The following is a 17,395-nucleotide window of genomic DNA, read 5'->3' as shown; positions in this document are numbered from 1 at the left end:
CGTCAACCCGTTCACATCTCTAACCGTTTTTCCCCACTCGACGATACACTCGCCGAGGATCAAACTCTGGTTATTGGCGACTCTGTTTTGAGAAATGTGAAGTTAGCGACACCAGCAACCATTGTCAATTGTCTTCCGGGGGCCAGAGCAGGCGACATTGAAGGAAATTTGAAACTGCTGGCTAAGGCTAAGCGTAAATTTGGTAAGATTGTAATTCACGTCGGCAGTAATGACACTCGGTTACGCCAATCGGAGGTCACTAAAATTAACATTAAATCGGTGTGTAACTTTGCAAAAACAATGTCGGACTCTGTTGTGTTCTCTGGGCCCCTCCCCAATCGGACCGGGAGTGACATGTTTAGCCGCATGTTCTCCTTGAGTTGCTGGCTGTCTGAGTGGTGTCCAAAAAATGAGGTGGGCTTCATAGATAATTGGCAAAGCTTCTGGGGAAAACCTGGTCTTGTTAGGAGAGACGGCATCCATCCCACTTTAGATGGAGCAGCTCTCATTTCTAGAAATCTGGCCAATTTTCTTGGATCCTCTAAACTGGGACTGTCTAGCGTTGGGACCAGGAGGCAGAGCTGTGGTCTTATACACCTCTCTGCAGCTTCTCTCCCCCTGACATCCCCTCATTACCCCATCCCCGTAGAGACGGTGCCTGCTCCCAGACCACCAATAACCAGCAAAAATCTATTTAAGCAAAAAAATTCAAAAAGAAAAAATAATATAGCACCTTCAACTGCACCACAGACTAAAACAGTTAAATGTGGTCTATTAAACACTAGGTCTCTCTCTTCTAAGTCCCTGTTGGTAAATGATATAATAATTGATCAACGTATAGATTTATTCTGCCTTACAGAAACCTGGTTACAGCAGGATGAATATGTTAGTTTAAATGAGTCAACACCCCCGAGTCACACTAACTGTCAGAATGCTCGTAGCACGGGCCGGGGCGGAGGATTAGCAGCAATCTTCCATTCCAGCTTATTATTAATCAAAAACCTAGACAGAGCTTTAATTCATTTGAAAGCTTGTCTCTTAGTCTTTTCCATCCAAATTGGAAGTCCCAAAAACCAGTTTTATTTGTTATTATCTATCGTCCACCTGGTCGTTACTGTGAGTTTCTCTGTGAATTTTCAGACCTTCTGTCTGACTTAGTGCTTAGCTCAGATAAGATACTTATAGTGGGCGATTTTAACATCCACACAGATGCTGAGAATGACAGCCTCAACACTGCATTTAATCTATTATTAGACTCTATTGGCTTTGCTCAAAAAGTAAATGAGTCCACCCACCACTTTAATCATATCTTAGATCTTGTTTTGACTTATGGTATGGAAATACAAGACTTAACAGTATTCCCTGAAAACTCCCTTCTGTCTGATCATTTTTAATAACATTTACATTTACCTGATGGACTACCCTGCAGTGGGGAATAAGTTTCATTACACTAGAAGTCTTCAGAAAGCGCTGTAACTAGGTTTAAGGATATGATTCCTTCTTTATGTTCTCTAATGCATATACCAACACAGAGCAGAGTAGCTACCTAAACTCTGTAAGTGAGATAGAGTAATCTCGTCAATAGTTTTACATCCTCATTGAAGACAACTTTGGATGCTGTAGATCCTCTGAAAAAGAGAGCTTTAAATCAGAAGTGTCTGACTCCATGGTATAACTCACAAACTCGTAGCTTAAAGCAGATAACCCGTACGCTGGAGAGGAATGGCGTCTCACTAATTTAGAAGATCTTCACTTAGCCTGGAAAAAGAGTTTGTTGCTCTATAAAAAAGCCCTCCGTAAAGCTAGGACATCTTTCTACTCATCACTAATTGAAGAAATAAGAACAACCCAGGTTTCTCTTCAGCACTGTAGCCAGGCTGACAAAGAGTCAGAGCTCTATTGAGCTGAGTATTCCATTAACTTTAACTAGTAATGACTTCATGACTTTCTTTGCTAACAAAATTTTGACTATTAGAGAAAAAAATTACTCATAATCATCCCAAAGATGTATCGTTATCTTTGGCTGCTTTCAGTGATGCCGGTATTTGGTTAGACTCTTTCTCTCCGATTGTCTGTCTGAGTTATTTTCATTAGTTACTTCATCCAAACCATCAACATGTTTATTAGACCCATTCCTGCCAGGCTTGCTCAAGGAAGTCCTACCATTATTTAATGCTTCAATCTAACTATGATCAACTTATCTTTGTTAGTTGGCTATGTACCACAGGCTTTTAAGGTGGCAGTAATTAAACCATTACTTAAAAAGCCATCACTTGACCCAGCTATCTTAGCTAATTATAGGCCAATCTCCAACCTTCCTTTTCTCTCAAGATTCTTGAGAGGGTAGTTGTAAAAACAGCTAACTGATCACCTGCAGAGGAATGGTCTATTTGAAGAGGTTCAGTCAGGTTTTAGAATTCATCATAGTACAGAAACAGCATAGTGAAGGTTACAAATGATCTTCTTATGGCTTCGGACAGTGGACTTATCTCTGTGCTTGTTCTGTTGGACCTCAGTGCTGCTTTGATACTGTGACCATAAAATTCTATTACAGAGATTAGAGCATGTCATAGGTATTAAGGGCACTGCGCTGCGGTGATTTGAATCATATTTGTCTAATAGATTACAGTTTGTTCATGTAATGGGGAATCTTCTTCACGGACTAAAGTTAATTATGGAGTTCCACAAGGTTCTGTGCTAGGACCAATTTTATTCACTTTATACATGCTTCCCTTAGGCAGTATTATTAGACGGTATTGCTTAATTTTCATTGTTACGCAGATGATACCCAGCTTTATCTATCCATGAAACCAGAGGACACACACCAATTAGCTAAACTGCAGGATTGTCTTACAGACATAAAGACATGGATGACCTCTAATTTCCTGCTTTTAAACTCAGATAAAACTGAAGTTATTGTACTTGGCCCCACAAATCTTAGAAGCATGGTCTCTAACCAGATCTTTACTCTGGATGGCATTTCCCTGATCTCTAGTAATACTGTGAGAAATCTTGGAGTCATTTTTGATCAGGATATGTCATTCAAAGCGCATATTAAACAAATATGTAGGACTGCCTTTTTGCATTTACGCAATATCTCTAAAATCAGAAAGGTCTTGTCTCAGAGTGATGCTGAAAAACTAATTCATGCATTTATTTCCTCTAGGCTGGACTATTGTAATTCATTATTATCAGGTTGTCCTAAAGTTCCCTAAAAAGCCTTCAGTTGATTCAAAATGCTGCAGCTAGAGTACTGACGGGGACTAGCAGGAGAGAGCATATCTCACCCGTGTTGGCCTCTCTTCATTGGCTTCCTGTTAATTCTAGAATAGAATTTTAAAATTCTTCTTCTTACTTATAAGGTTTTGAATAATCAGGTCCCATCTTATCTTAGGGACCTCGTAGTACCATATTACCCCATTAGAGCGCTTCGCTCTCAGACTGCAGGCTTACTTGTAGTTCCTAGGGTTTGTAAGAGTAGAATGGGAGGCAGAGCCTTCAGCTTTCAGGCTCCTCTCCTGTGGAACCAGCTCCCAATTCAGATCAGGGAGACAGATACCCTCTCTACTTTTAAGATTAGGCTTAAAACTTTCCTTTTCGCTAAGGCTTATAGTTAGGGCTGGATCAGGTGACCCTGGACTATCCCTTGGTTATGCTGCTTTAGACATAGACTGTGGGGGGGTTCCCATGATGCACAGTTTCTTTCTCTTTTTGCTCTGTATGCATCACTCCGCATTTAATCATTAGTGATCGATCTCTGCCCCCTTCCACAGCATGTCTTTTTCCTGGTTCTTTCCCTCGGCCCCAGCCAGTCTCAGCAGAAGACTGCCCCTCCCTGAGCCTGGTTCTGCTGGAGGTTTCTTCCTGTTAAAAGGGAGTTTTTCCTTCCCACTGTAGCCAGGTGCTTGCTCACAGGGGGTCGTTTTGACCGTTGGGGTTTTTCATAATTATTGTGTGGCCTTGCCTTACAATATAAAGCACCTTGGGGCAACTGTTTGTTGTGATTTGGCGCTATATAAAAAAAGGTTGATTGATTGATTGATACTCTATCTCACTTACAGAGATTAGGTAGCTACTCTGCACTGTGTTGGTATATGGCATTAGGGAACATAAAGAAGGAAACATATCCTTAAACCTAGTTACAGCGCTTTCTGAAAGACTTCTAGTGTAATGAAACTTATTCCCCACTGCTGGGTAGTCCATCAGAGTAAATATAAATGTTATTAAGAAATGATCAGACAGAAGGGAGTTTCCAGGGAATAGTGGTAAGTCTTCAATTTCCATACCATAAGTCAGAACAAGATCTAAGATATGATTAAAGTGGTGGGTGGACTCATTTACATTTTGAGAAAAGCCAATTGAGTCTAATAATAGATTAAATGCAGTGTTGACGCTGTCATTCTCAGCATCTGTGTGGATGTTAAAATCGCCCACTATAATTATCTTATCTGAGCTAAGCACTAAGTCAGACAAAAGTTCTGAAAATTCACAATGAAACTCACAGTAACGACCAGGAGGTTTTTGGGACTTCCAATTTGGATGGACAAGACTAAGAGTCAAGCTTTCAAATGAATTAAAGCTCTGTCTGGGTTTTTGATTAATTAATAAGCTGGAATGGAAGATTGCTGCTAATCCTCCGCCTCGGCCCGTGCTACGAGCATTCTGGCAGTTAGTGTGACTCGGGGGTGTTGACTCATTTAAACTAACATATTCATCCTGCTGTAACCAGGTTTCTGTAAGGCAGAATAAATCAATATGTTGATCAATTATTATATCATTTACCAACAGGGACTTAGAAGAGAGAGACCTAATGTTTAATAGACCACATTTAACTGTTTTAGTCTGTGGTGCAGTTGAAGGTGCTATATTTTTTCTTTTTGAATTTTTATGCTTAAATAGATTTTTGCTGGTTATTGGTGGTCTGGGAGCAGGCACCGTCTCTACGGGGATGGGGTAATGAGGGGATGTCAGGGGGAGAGAAGCTGCAGAGAGGCGTGTAAGACTACAACTCTGCTTCCTGGTCCCAACCCTGGATAGTCACGGTTTGGAGGATTTAAGAAAATTGGTCAGATTTCTAGAAATGAGAGCTGCTCCATCCAAAGTGGGATGGATGCCGTCTCTCCTAACAAGACCAGGTTTTCCCCAGAAGCTTTGCCAATTATCTATGAAGCCCACCTCATTTTTGGACACCACTCAGACAGACAGCAATTTAAGGAGAACATGCGGCTAAACGTATCACTCCCGGTCCGATTGGGGAGGGGCCCAGAGAAAACTACAGAGTCCGACATTGTTTTTGCAAAGTTACACACCGATTCAATGTTAATTTTAGTGACTTCCGATTGGCGTAACCGGGTGTCATTACTGCCGACGTGAATTACAATCTTACCAAATTTACGCTTAGCCTTAGCCAGCAGTTTCAAATTTCCTTCAATGTCGCCTGCTCTGGCCCCCGGAAGACAATTGACTATGGTTGCTGGTGTTGCTAACTTCACATTTCTCAAAACAGAGTCGCCAATAACCAGAGTTTGATCCTCGGCGGGTGTGTCGCCAAGTGGGGAAGAACGGTTAGAAATGTGAACGGGTTGGTGGTGTACACGGGGCTTCTGTTTAGGGCTACGCTTCCTCCTCACAGTCACCCAGTTGGCCTGCTTTCCCGGCTGCTCGGGATCTGCCAGAGGGAAACTAACGGCGGCTAAGCTACCTTGGTCCGCACCGACTACAGGGGCCTGGCTAGCTGTAGAATTTTCCACGGTGCGGAGCCGAGTCTCCAATTCGCCCAGCCTGGCCTCCAAAGCTACGAATAAGCTACACTTATTACAAGTACCATTACTACTAAAGGAGGCCGAGGAATAACTAAACATTTCACACCCAGAGCAGAAAAGTGCGGGAGAGACAGGAGAAGCCACCATGCTAAACCGGCTAAGAGCTAGTAGCTGTGCTAAGCTAGCGGATTCCTAAAAACACGCAAAGTGAATAACGTGTAAATAATTTAGAGGTGATTCAGCAGAGGGAGTGCTTTAGTTAAGGCACGTGAAGATTACACTGTGAAACAAATCGTTATCTAGTTAACTAGATCAATCTAACTGCGCAGATTGAACAGCTAACAGATACAGCAAAACACCGCTGTGCTCAGGAACAGGAAGTGATACAATACCGCAGTGAGAGCCAACCACCAGTGATTTATTGATGGCATTTTGAATGCACAGAGATACCGTGACGAGATCCTGAGGCCCATTGTTGCAGCAGGATAATGCACGGCCCCATGTTGCAAGGATCTGTACACAATTCTTGGAAGCTGAAAATGTCCCAGTTCTTGCATGGCCAGCATACTCACTGGACATGTCACCCATTGAGCATGTTTGGGATGCTATGGACCGGCGTATACGACAGCATGTACCAGTTCCTGCCAATATCCAGCAACTTCGCACAGCCATTGAAGAGGAGTGGACCAACATTCCACAGGCCACAATTGACAATCTGATCGACTCTATGCGAAGGAGATGTGTTGCACTGCATGAGGCAAATGGTGGTCACACCAGATACTGACTGGTATCCCCCCCAATAAAACAAAACTGCACCTTTCAGAGTGGCCTTTTATTGTGGGCAGTCTAAGGCACACCTGTGCACTAATCATGGTGTCTAATCAGCATCTTGGTATGGCACACCTGTGAGGTGGGATGGATTATCTCAGCAAAGGAGAAGTGCTCACTATCACAGATTTAGACTGGTTTGTGAACAATATTTGAGGGAAATGGTGATATTGTGTATGTGGACAAAGTTTTAAATCTTTGAGTTCATCTCATACAAAATGGGAGCAAAACCAATAGTGTTGCGTTTATATTTTTGTTGAGTGTAATTAGGGTGTGATGAGGTGCAGGTGTGGTTTAATGAATCAAAGAAGAGGGAAGAAAGGCAAGAGAGTGCAGGAATGAAAAACAGCAGTACAAAGCAAGAGAAGTGAGTGACAGAAAAACTAACTGAATAATGTGACATGTTAATGACTCGGACTCGGTCATTAACATGGAAGGCTTCACACTCATCCGCGCAGACAGAACGTTGGCAGAGAGCGGGAAGAAAAGAAGAGGGGGGGCTCCTCGGACGTGGAGCTACTCGCGGTGAGCATGAGGCCGTACTATCTCCCACGGGAGTTTGGAAGTGTGATTACGCTCTGCATGTATATTCCTCCCTCTGCAGACGCCACCACTGCCTGTGAGCGGATCCACAGTACAGTCACACAGCTGCAGACACAACACCCCTGCGCCCCCCTCCTCATCACAGGGGACTTTAACCACGCCTCCCTCTCCGCCACCCTCCCCATGTTCACCCAGTATGTCACATGTAAAACCAAGGACAATAGAATACTGGAACTTTTTTACGCTAATGTGGAGGACGCTTACACCTCCGCCCCCCGCTCGGATCACAAACTCGTCTACCTGCTACCCCAATACACAGCCAGGGTGAGAAGAGAGCCAGTGCAGAAAAGGTCAGTGAAACTCTGGACTGAAGAGGCCACTAACAGGCTGAGGGACTGTTTCAGAACCACAGACTGGAGCATGTTTCAAAACTCTTATGGTGAAAACATCAACGGCCTGACCCAGTGTGTCACTGACTACATGAACTTCTGTGTGGAGAGCACTGTGCCCACCCGGAGGGTACGGTGTTTTCCGACCCCCGAGCTGAAGGTCCTGATGAACCAGAAGAAGAGGGCTTTCAACTCAAGAGACCGAGAGGAGCAGCGTAGAGTCCAACAGGAACTCCAGTGGAAGATCCGGGCAGCCAAGAAAGAGTATGGAAGGAAGATGGAGGAGCAGCTGGCCCGGAACAACGTCAGGGATGTGTGGAGAGGCCACAAGATTGCCTCCGGATTCTCGGTTTGCAGAGGAGCTAAACAGTTACTTTAACCGTTTTGGCTCCTCCACACCTGCCCCCCTGCCTGCTTCCGGCTCTCCACACGTCTCCAGCAGCCAGCCCTCCGGTCCCTCTGACCCCCCAACTTCCTCCCCCCGGTCACCTCCACTGCACCCCGGACTCTGTCCCTCCTCCCACCAGACTGTATTCAGCACCAGCCCACCTCAGCTCACATCTCAGCTCCCCCCCCCCCCCACTGTGACTCCGACTGAGGTGAGAGGCCAGCTCCTGCGACTGAAGAAGAGGAAAGCAGCAGGACCTGATGGGATCTCCCAGAGGCTGCTGAGGACCTGTGCAGATGAGCTCTGTGAGGTCCTCAGCTACATTTTCAACAAGAGCCTCAGCTTGGGGGTGGTCCCCACCCTGTGGAAGACCTCCTGTGTGATCCCGGTTCCCAAAACACAGCATGCAAAGAAACCAGCTCACTCACACCCCCCACCTCGTGAAGACCAGGGAACGGCTCATCCTGTCTCACCTCCGCACCGTGGTGAGCGACATCCTGGACCCACTGCAGTTCGTCTACAGGCCCAACATCGGGGTAGATGACGCTGTCATCTACCTGCTGCAGCGGGCGCTCACCCACCTGGAGACCGGCGGGAGCACTGTGAGAGTCATGTTCTTTGATTTCTCCAGTGCTTTCAACACCATCAGACCGGCGCTGCTGCGGGGGAAACTGGAGGACGCAGGTGTGGATGGACATCTCGCCGCCTGGACCATCGACTACCTCACTGACTGCCCGCAGTACCTGCGGCTGCCAGTCTGAGGTGGTAAGGTGCAGCACCGGGGCCCCCCATGGCACCATCCTCTCGCGTTCCTCTTCACCCTTTACACCTTGGACTTCACCTACAACACGGACACCTGCCACCTCCAGAAGTTCTCTGATGACTCCGCCATTGTGGGTCGTGTGTCTGAGGGGAACGAGCTGGAGTACCGGTCGGTCATCACAGATTTTGTGGACTGGTGTGAGCACAACCACTTGTGTCTCAACACCAGTAAGACAAAGAAGGTGGTGATCGACTTCAGGAGGAAACCACCACTTCATCCACTGGTGAACATCCAGGGGAGGACAATGAGACCGTGGACAGTTTCAAATACCTGGGTGTTCACCTCAACAACAAACTGGACTGGTCTCACAACACTGACGCCCTGTACAAGAAAGGCCAGAGTCGCCTCCACCTCCTGAGGAGACTGAGATCCTTTGGAGTGAGCAGGCCTCTGCGTAAGACCTTCTACGACTCTGTTGTAGCCTCAGCTCTCCTCTATGCTGTCGTCTGTTGGGCCCCAGGCAGCACAGAGCGGGAGAGAAAGAGACTGAACAAGCTGGTCAGGAAGTCCAGCTCTGTCCTGGGCTGTCCTCTGGACTCTCTGGAGGAGGTGGCTGAGAGGAGGGTGTTAGACAAGTTCAAATCCATCATGAACAACTCCTCTCACCCTCTGCACTGGACTGTAGTGGAGCTGAACAGCTCGTTCAGTGACAGACTGAGGCACCCTCAGTGCAAGAAGGAACGATACCGCAGGTTTTTCCTCCCTGCTGCTGTCAGACTGCACAATAACACTGTGAAATAACCACATACAATAATATGTCCACAATCACGTGCAATAACAATATGTCCATAAATCATGTGCAGTAACAGCTCGTTTACAAATCCCAGCACTAATGTCACCTTACCACATCAAAATTCCACTTCACATATTGTAAATAAGATGCTCCTATTTTTTTTCCAATTCCAATCATGTTTATATATATATATATATATATATATATATATATATATATATATTCTATTTCTACCTCATTTCTTATTTTATTGTACTGTTACAAGTATTATTATTATTATTGCTTATCCTCGCACGCTGTTTGATGCACATTTTCCTCTACTTGCACCCACTTGTTTGTTTTTTAAGAGCTGATGTAACGTGAATTTCTGCACTGTGAGATCAATAAAGTCTTATCTTATGTTCCAAACAATAATACGTGAGCAAAACAAAAGGGGCAAAACTAAGGAATACTGTGACTAGTCTAAAAAGGGGAAAAACAAGAAACCTAATTATAACCCAAACAAGGATGGAACTGATACTGGCTCATAGCCGGCGCCACGAGGGGGCATTTGGGGGCGACGCCCCCTCACGTCATCAACCTCGCCCCCTCAGATGTTAGAGTTATCAAAAAATAAAAAAGAAAGAAAAAGAAATACTGGAAAATATAGCAAAATATTAGTTATTCAATAATATCACGTATTTAACAACTAAACCAAATTAATTAACTAAAGTAATTAATTTTAAAACAAACAGATATGGCGTGTGTCTGTGTTCAAGGGATTTGATAGGTTGAGGGTTGCGCTTGTCAGTGCAGCAGAGGGCGGTGTGTTTCCAACGCGTTGTGACGTCAGACGCGTCGCTTCGGAAGCAGCAAGGGGGCAGAGATTGCTACGTCACACTCTGGCTGTTTCCACAATCTGAAAAAAGTTCAGCGATCGCCGTCTTGAACTTCGGTCGCCTGAACCACAAAAAACCTTTAAAAAATAGCAGTAGAACGATTCTCCCATTACCGTGCTGGGAGAAGCTTTTTTCAGCTACTTTTCGGCGTGACACCGATCGAGGGAGGACTGACGTCTTGGTGGGATATCGATCGAACCGCGACAGCGGGCCGACCCGCACGGAGAAGCCGGCCTTCAGGCATCATCACTGGGCAGAGCGATCCAGGCCGCCGGGGTGATGGAGCAAACCCAATCAGTCCGAAATTTCCCACTTTTTGGATATATGCGAAGTCCCAGTTTGACCAACGGAGTTTAGTTCTGCAGCTTTACTGGGGTGAGAATAATGTAAAAATAAAACGTGACGTAAAACTGTGAAGGTTTAATGATCGGCTAACGTTAGCTTAGCCTTTTAGCACAGTTGATCTGAGTGAACACTTTAATTTGTAAATTGGTTCAGTCTTTTTTATTTTTACCAAATAAAGCTACAGCTTTTTTCAGACACCACAAAAGCTCAGCTTTAAATAACTTATTTTTTTCGGGCGTTTTTTCCATCGCTTTTTTTTTTTTTTTTTGCCTTTTTTCCATTTTTTTAATGTATAAACTGTTTAGTGTTTCTTTATATTTAAAGAAATATTTTTATTTGTCCAAATCAGGAACATTTGCTGTGCAGACAACCAAACTTCCATTGATGAGCTGAACACCGCGAAGTCCAGTCGAAAGAAAACATCTCTGCTTTTCAGCAACACCACCAGAGTTCAAAGCTGCAGAAGAGACCTTCATCTGGTCCCGAGAATCCAGCAGAACACCTGCTTCTAAATAAAAGGCTCTTTGAACAGCAACTATTTTATTATTTTTAAAAAAGCTGTTTCATTTTATATTTTAACAATAAATGAACGGATCATTAAAAATGTCCACAAATCAAAGTCAAAAGACATTTGCACAAGTAGAAGCTCTCCACTTATTGTGCTCAAATTCATATTTTAGAAATGACTCTGTCCTGATAACATTAAAGGCAATTACATATTTTGACAAAATTACAAGTTTAAATGACTATAAAAAAAAATTCATCATGAGGTTTATGTCACAGAAATCCTACTTTACAATCACACTGCAGTCATTGTTAAATAATTTCCTTTTGCATTTATAATAAACATTTGTATTTATTTAGTGTTTGTTTTTCTGGTTGAAATGAGATATAAATAATCTACCAGACTTAAAAAATATACAAGTTTCCATGTTATTTTATTTGTCTAAAAATAAATGTGAGGTTCCTAATGTTAAACAAAAAATGATCTAATATGAAATAACAGGTGGTTTTAATTTACAGATGAAAGATTTCTAAAGAACCATTTACTGATTTATTTAGCTATTTTAATTGGTTTCTGCACCAATCGGATTGGTCCAATCCATTTTGTACAGATCAGTGGTTTCTGCCATGAGTCTTCCGTGTTTTGACCCGACGCGTCGTTCCTATTGGACAACACGAAGGTACGTCACAGCTCAGTGTCAAAAGTTGGTGCACCTCATCTCAACAGAACACAGGCTCTGTGTGGTATGCAGGAGATCACTTGACCGAGGGGCTATACATTCAAATAATAATTAAAAAAATACTGTCATCACTCTTTACTCTTACTCAATCAGTCTCTTACAACGGTGTAGCCTAAATACACGAGCTTTCCAGGAGCGCACCCAATTCATTACGCACGCTCAGAGGCACGTCTCCTCTGGTGCGCACTTTTTTTTTTGCGGGGGGGGGGGGCGACCCCGCCCCCTGTGATAAACTCATCGCCCCCTTAATATTTTTTTCTGGCGCCGTGCCTGTACTGGCTGAGACAAAAGTGAATACAATAAATTATGGCAAAACAAACTATCAGTTAAACAGAAAATAAACAGAATTGGGGACTACAGAATAGTGCAATAAATTAAACAAGATAACTGCTAAACAGAGAATGCAATAAATGACAAAAGTGCAACACAAAGGCAAGCAATAAACAGAACCAAAACTGACATTTACATAAATCAGTAAAAACGTATGAAAAGCAAAACCAGAAAATCACAGAGGAAATTACGCCGAGAATCCAGACTTAAACCCTGAGCCGGGGCTAAACATGACAGATTTAATCAGTTTAACAAGCCCCAAAGTAATCAGTTCTTAAACCAACAAGACATGATCAGTTCAACAAGCCCAAAAATATTACATTCTTAAATCGATGAGAGATAATCAGTTCAAGAGGTCGAACAGGAGCTGAGTGAGGCAGAATCTTAAACTCAGAGACGGCAGGAACTTAGCTGAACAGAGCAGAGCGCTCTGAATGCTGAGTCCAGACAAACAGCGGCACAGCTGCGAGGTCCAAAGGGATGTTATAGTGCAGGTAATGGCGTGGAAGCTGCACAGGAAGGCATTTGGAAACACCAAAGATCAGAAGACCAATACGGGAATTAAAACGGCCAGGTTACCTTGGAGAGAAACTGTGGGAAGCTCGGGATTCACGTTGAGGAACTCTCTTGAAATCTCTCGGAAGGTTAAGGTATCAGGCTGACTTCACCTTGGAGGCTGACTTCAGATTCTGACGTGAAGTTCTGCTGTGAGATCCTAGTGAAATCGACTAGACTAGAGATAATCAGTTCAACAAGCCCAAAAATCATGCGTTCTTAAGTTGACTGGAAATAATCAGTTCAACAGGTCAAAAAATAATTATTTCTTCAATCGACAAGAGACAATCAGTTCAACAAGTCCATAAACAATTCATTCTTAAATCAACTACAGATAATCAGTTCTTAAATTGGCTAGAGATGATCAGTTGAACTGGTCCAAAAATAATCAGTTCTTAAACCAAGTGATGATCAGTTGTTCCTTAAATGAACAACAGATAATCAGTCCAACAGTTCCAAAATTAATCTATTCTTAAATTGACTAGAGGGATTCAGTTCAACAAGTCCAAAAATAATCCGTTTTCAAACCAACAAGAGATCATTACATTTCATTTATATAACGCCAAATCACAACAAAGCTGCCACAAGGCGCTTCATACAAGTAAGTTCGAATCTTACCAACCCCTAGAGCAAGCACACAGGCAGCAGTGGTAAGAAAAAAAACTCCCTCTGAGTTATGGTACCGACCTACAATAAAGAACCATACTGTTTTCATTTCTGAATGATGGATTTAAATTGAGTCAAGACATAATAACCAAATGACATAATAAGAAAACAATATGTATTTGATGAGAAGTCCATGCAGGTGGTTATGCCACAGGCAGGGGTCAACCAGCAGTCCTCATGGCTTCAGTGGGCCTGTTCAGTCTGTCAGTCCAGCACCCTGTCTTCAGTAGCCATCCAGCTATCTGTACCTCAGACAGAGAGAAAAACTACATCTACAATGTTATGGTTTAGTACCACTAAAAGAGACAAGGGTGGACCCCAAAAATGCAGGTAGCTAGACAACAAAGAGTTAAGTGCAAAAGCAGGTTTAATTTCTCCAAAATTCAAAACGTGGCTGGGATAAACAGATAACTAAGAGTCCAAAATCCAAGTAACACAAAAATTCCAAAATATGTCCAAAACACCAAAAAGGGTGACTGAAGTTACTGTCAAAATGACAGTACAAGACTTGAATTCTAACACAGTGATTTAAGACAACAGAAAGTGACCACCCAAAAGAGACAGTGAGGAAACACAAGACCACAGGAGGTGATGGACCAAAACCTGCGACAAGAAGTAAAACACTGGAAGGACTGGATACCATCTCCCACCTAATGAGTAAACAAACAGCTGAGGTTTGAAACAGCAGCAGAGAGGAGTGACAGGTGTGTGCAAACCGCAAAGGGGCAGAACTGAAGAATGGGTGTGATCACGGCATTCACAAAGAAAGAAACACATGTTCAGAGTGAGAAGTAAAACTAAACCATGACACTTTAAATTGAAACCAAAGAACAAAGTGCAACTCATACAGGAAAAACATGGAGTATAAGATAACAGAAAACACCACAAGGCAGAAGTAATAATCGAACACAAGTGCAATTAATTCACAAGAAATGAACATGGAGAATGACAGGAGTAAAATAAAGACAAGTCCACCCGTGTGACAACACGGGGGACTCGAGGACAAGAACACATTGACACTGGGAACGAAGGATAAGAGCTGTAATCAACAAGAGACAAACTGCACGAGAAAGGAGGACATGACATTTCACCTACGCCCTCAGGGAACCACTCACACAGCTGACTAACATAACATGGATGAGCGACAGCATGGGACATGCCCACCACCACACTGAGACATGAGAAGAGACAGACACACAACAACCCCCTCACAAATGGTTAGGTATGGTTTGAGGTCCTGAATTTGCATTTCTTTTAGGACTCTATCTACAGGGGCCATGTCGATAACCTGAGGGTCCTCGTACTGGACTTTCTCCAGTGTCTGACAGTCTTAGTCAATAGCGGTCTGATTGTAGAACTCTGATACTTCAATGGCTCCTTCATATTGATCACGTGCAGGTGGTATAATGCCACCTCACCAATGTGGAGCATTGCATTTTCAGGTCACCCATAAGGTCTTTAAAAGGAGCGCTAGGTGAGTTGATGTGTCATGACGGTCATACACCAGCCAACGTTGTCCCACTATCTCCACTTGGGTGTTTGTGACCTGGTGTAATTGCGTGACGGTAGTAGGACAGCAGGTCTGGCCGGTAAAGGATTTACAACCCCAATTCCAATGAAGTTGGGACGTTGTGTGAAATGCAAATAAAAACAGAATACAATGATTTGCAAATCCACTTCAACCTATATTCAATTGAATACACCACAAAGACAAGATATTTAATGTTCAAACTGCTAAACTTTATTGGGGTTTTTTTTTTTCAAATATTTGCTCATTTTGAAATGGATGCCTGCAGCACTTTAAAAAAAAAAAAAAGCTGGGACAGTGGGACCAAAAGACTGAGAAAGTTGATGACTGCTCAGAGAACACCTGATTGGAACATTTCACAGGTGAACAGGTTAATTGGAAACAGGTGAGTGTCATGATTGGGTATAAAAGCAGCATCCCCAAAAGGCTCAGCCATTCACAACCAAAGATGGGGTGAGGATCACCACTTTGTGAACAAATGCGTGAAAAAATAGTCCAACAGTTTAAGAACAATGTTTCTCAATGTTCAATTGCAAGGAATTTAGGGATTCCATCATCTACAGTCCATAATATAATCAGAAGATTCAGAGAATCTGGAGAACTTTCTGCACGTAAGTGGCAAGGCCAAAAACCAACATTGAATGTCTGTGACCTTTGATCCCTCTGGTGGCACTGCATTAAAACCGACATCATTGTGTAAAGGATCTAACAGCGTGGGCTCAGGAACACTTCAGAAAATCATTGTCAGTTAACACAGTTTGTTTCTACATCTGCAAGTTAAAACTCTACCATGCAAAGTGAAAGCCATACATCAACAACATCCAGAAACGCCGCCACCTTCTCTGGACCCGAGCTCATTTGAAATGGACAGACGCAAAGTGGAAAAGTGTGCTGTGGTCTGATGAGTCGACATTTCAAACTGTTTTGGAAATCATGGACGTCGTGTCCTCTGGACAAAAGAGGAAAAAGACCATCCAGATTGTGACCAGCGCAAAGTTCAAAAACCAGCATCTGTGATGTTATGGGGGTGTTAGTGCCCATGACACGGGCAACTTACACATCTGTGATGGTACCATCAATGCTGACAGGTTCATCCAGGTTTTGGAGCAACACATGCTGCCATCCAAGTGCAACGGGATGAAGGTCCCGGGTCCTGATTGAAAAGACGTTCCCGCTAGCTTGGCTAATGGGGAATTCCCCTTTGGCTGACCTGGTAGAGGAATCAATCAATCAATCAATCAATTTTTTTATATAGCGCCAAATCACAACAAACAGTTGCCCCAAGGTGCTTTATATTGTAAGGCAAGGCCATACAATAATTATGTAAAACCCCAACGGTCAAAACGACCCCCTGTGAGCAAGCACTTGGCTACAGTGGGAAGGAAAAACTCCCTTTTAACAGGAAGAAACCTCCAGCAGAACCAGGCTCAGGGAGGGGCAGTCTTCTGCTGGGACTGGTTGGGGCTGAGGGAGAGAACCAGGAAAAAGACATGCTGTGGAGGGGAGCAGAGATCGATCACTAATGATTAAATGCAGAGTGGTGCATACAGAGCAAAAAGAGAAAGAAACAGTGCATCATGGGAACCCCCCAGCAGTCTACGTCTATAGCAGCATAACTAAGGGATGGTTCAGGGTCACCTGATCCAGCCCTAACTATAAGCTTTAGCAAAAAGGAAAGTTTTAAGCCTAATCTTAAAAGTAGAGAGGGTGTCTGTCTCCCTGATCTGAATTGGGAGCTGGTTCCACAGGAGAGGAGCCTGAAAGCTGAAGGCTCTGCCTCCCATTCTACTCTTACAAACCCTAGGAACTACAAGTAAGCCTGCAGTCTGAGAGCGAAGCGCTCTATTGGGGTGATATGGTACTACGAGGTCCCTAAGATAAGATGGGACCTGATTATTCAAAACCTTATAAGTAAGAAGAAGAATTTTAAATTCTATTCTAGAATTAACAGGAAGCCAATGAAGAGAGGCCAATATGGGTGAGATATGCTCTCTCCTTCTAGTCCCCGTCAGTACTCTAGCTGCAGCATTTTGAATTAACTGAAGGCTTTTTAGGGAACTTTTAGGACAACCTGATAATAATGAATTACAATAGTCCAGCCTAGAGGAATAAATGCATGAATTAGTTTTTCAGCATCACTCTGAGACAAGACCTTTCTGATTTTAGAGATATTGCGTAAATGCAAAAAAGCAGTCCTACATATTTGTTTAATATGCGCTTTGAATGACATATCCTGATCAAAAATGACTCCAAGATTTCTCACAGTATTACTAGAGGTCAGGGTAATGCCATCCAGAGTAAGGATCTGGTTAGACACCATGTTTCTAAGATTTGTGGGGCCAAGTACAATAACTTCAGTTTTATCTGAGTTTATCTGAAAAGC

The sequence above is a fragment of the Thalassophryne amazonica genome, chromosome 11 (genome assembly GCF_902500255.1).
Source record: "Thalassophryne amazonica chromosome 11, fThaAma1.1, whole genome shotgun sequence".
In the NCBI taxonomy this organism is placed as follows: domain Eukaryota; kingdom Metazoa; phylum Chordata; class Actinopteri; order Batrachoidiformes; family Batrachoididae; genus Thalassophryne; species Thalassophryne amazonica.
The sequence above is the reverse complement of the archived record's forward strand: the minus strand, read 5'-3'. Positions refer to the sequence as shown.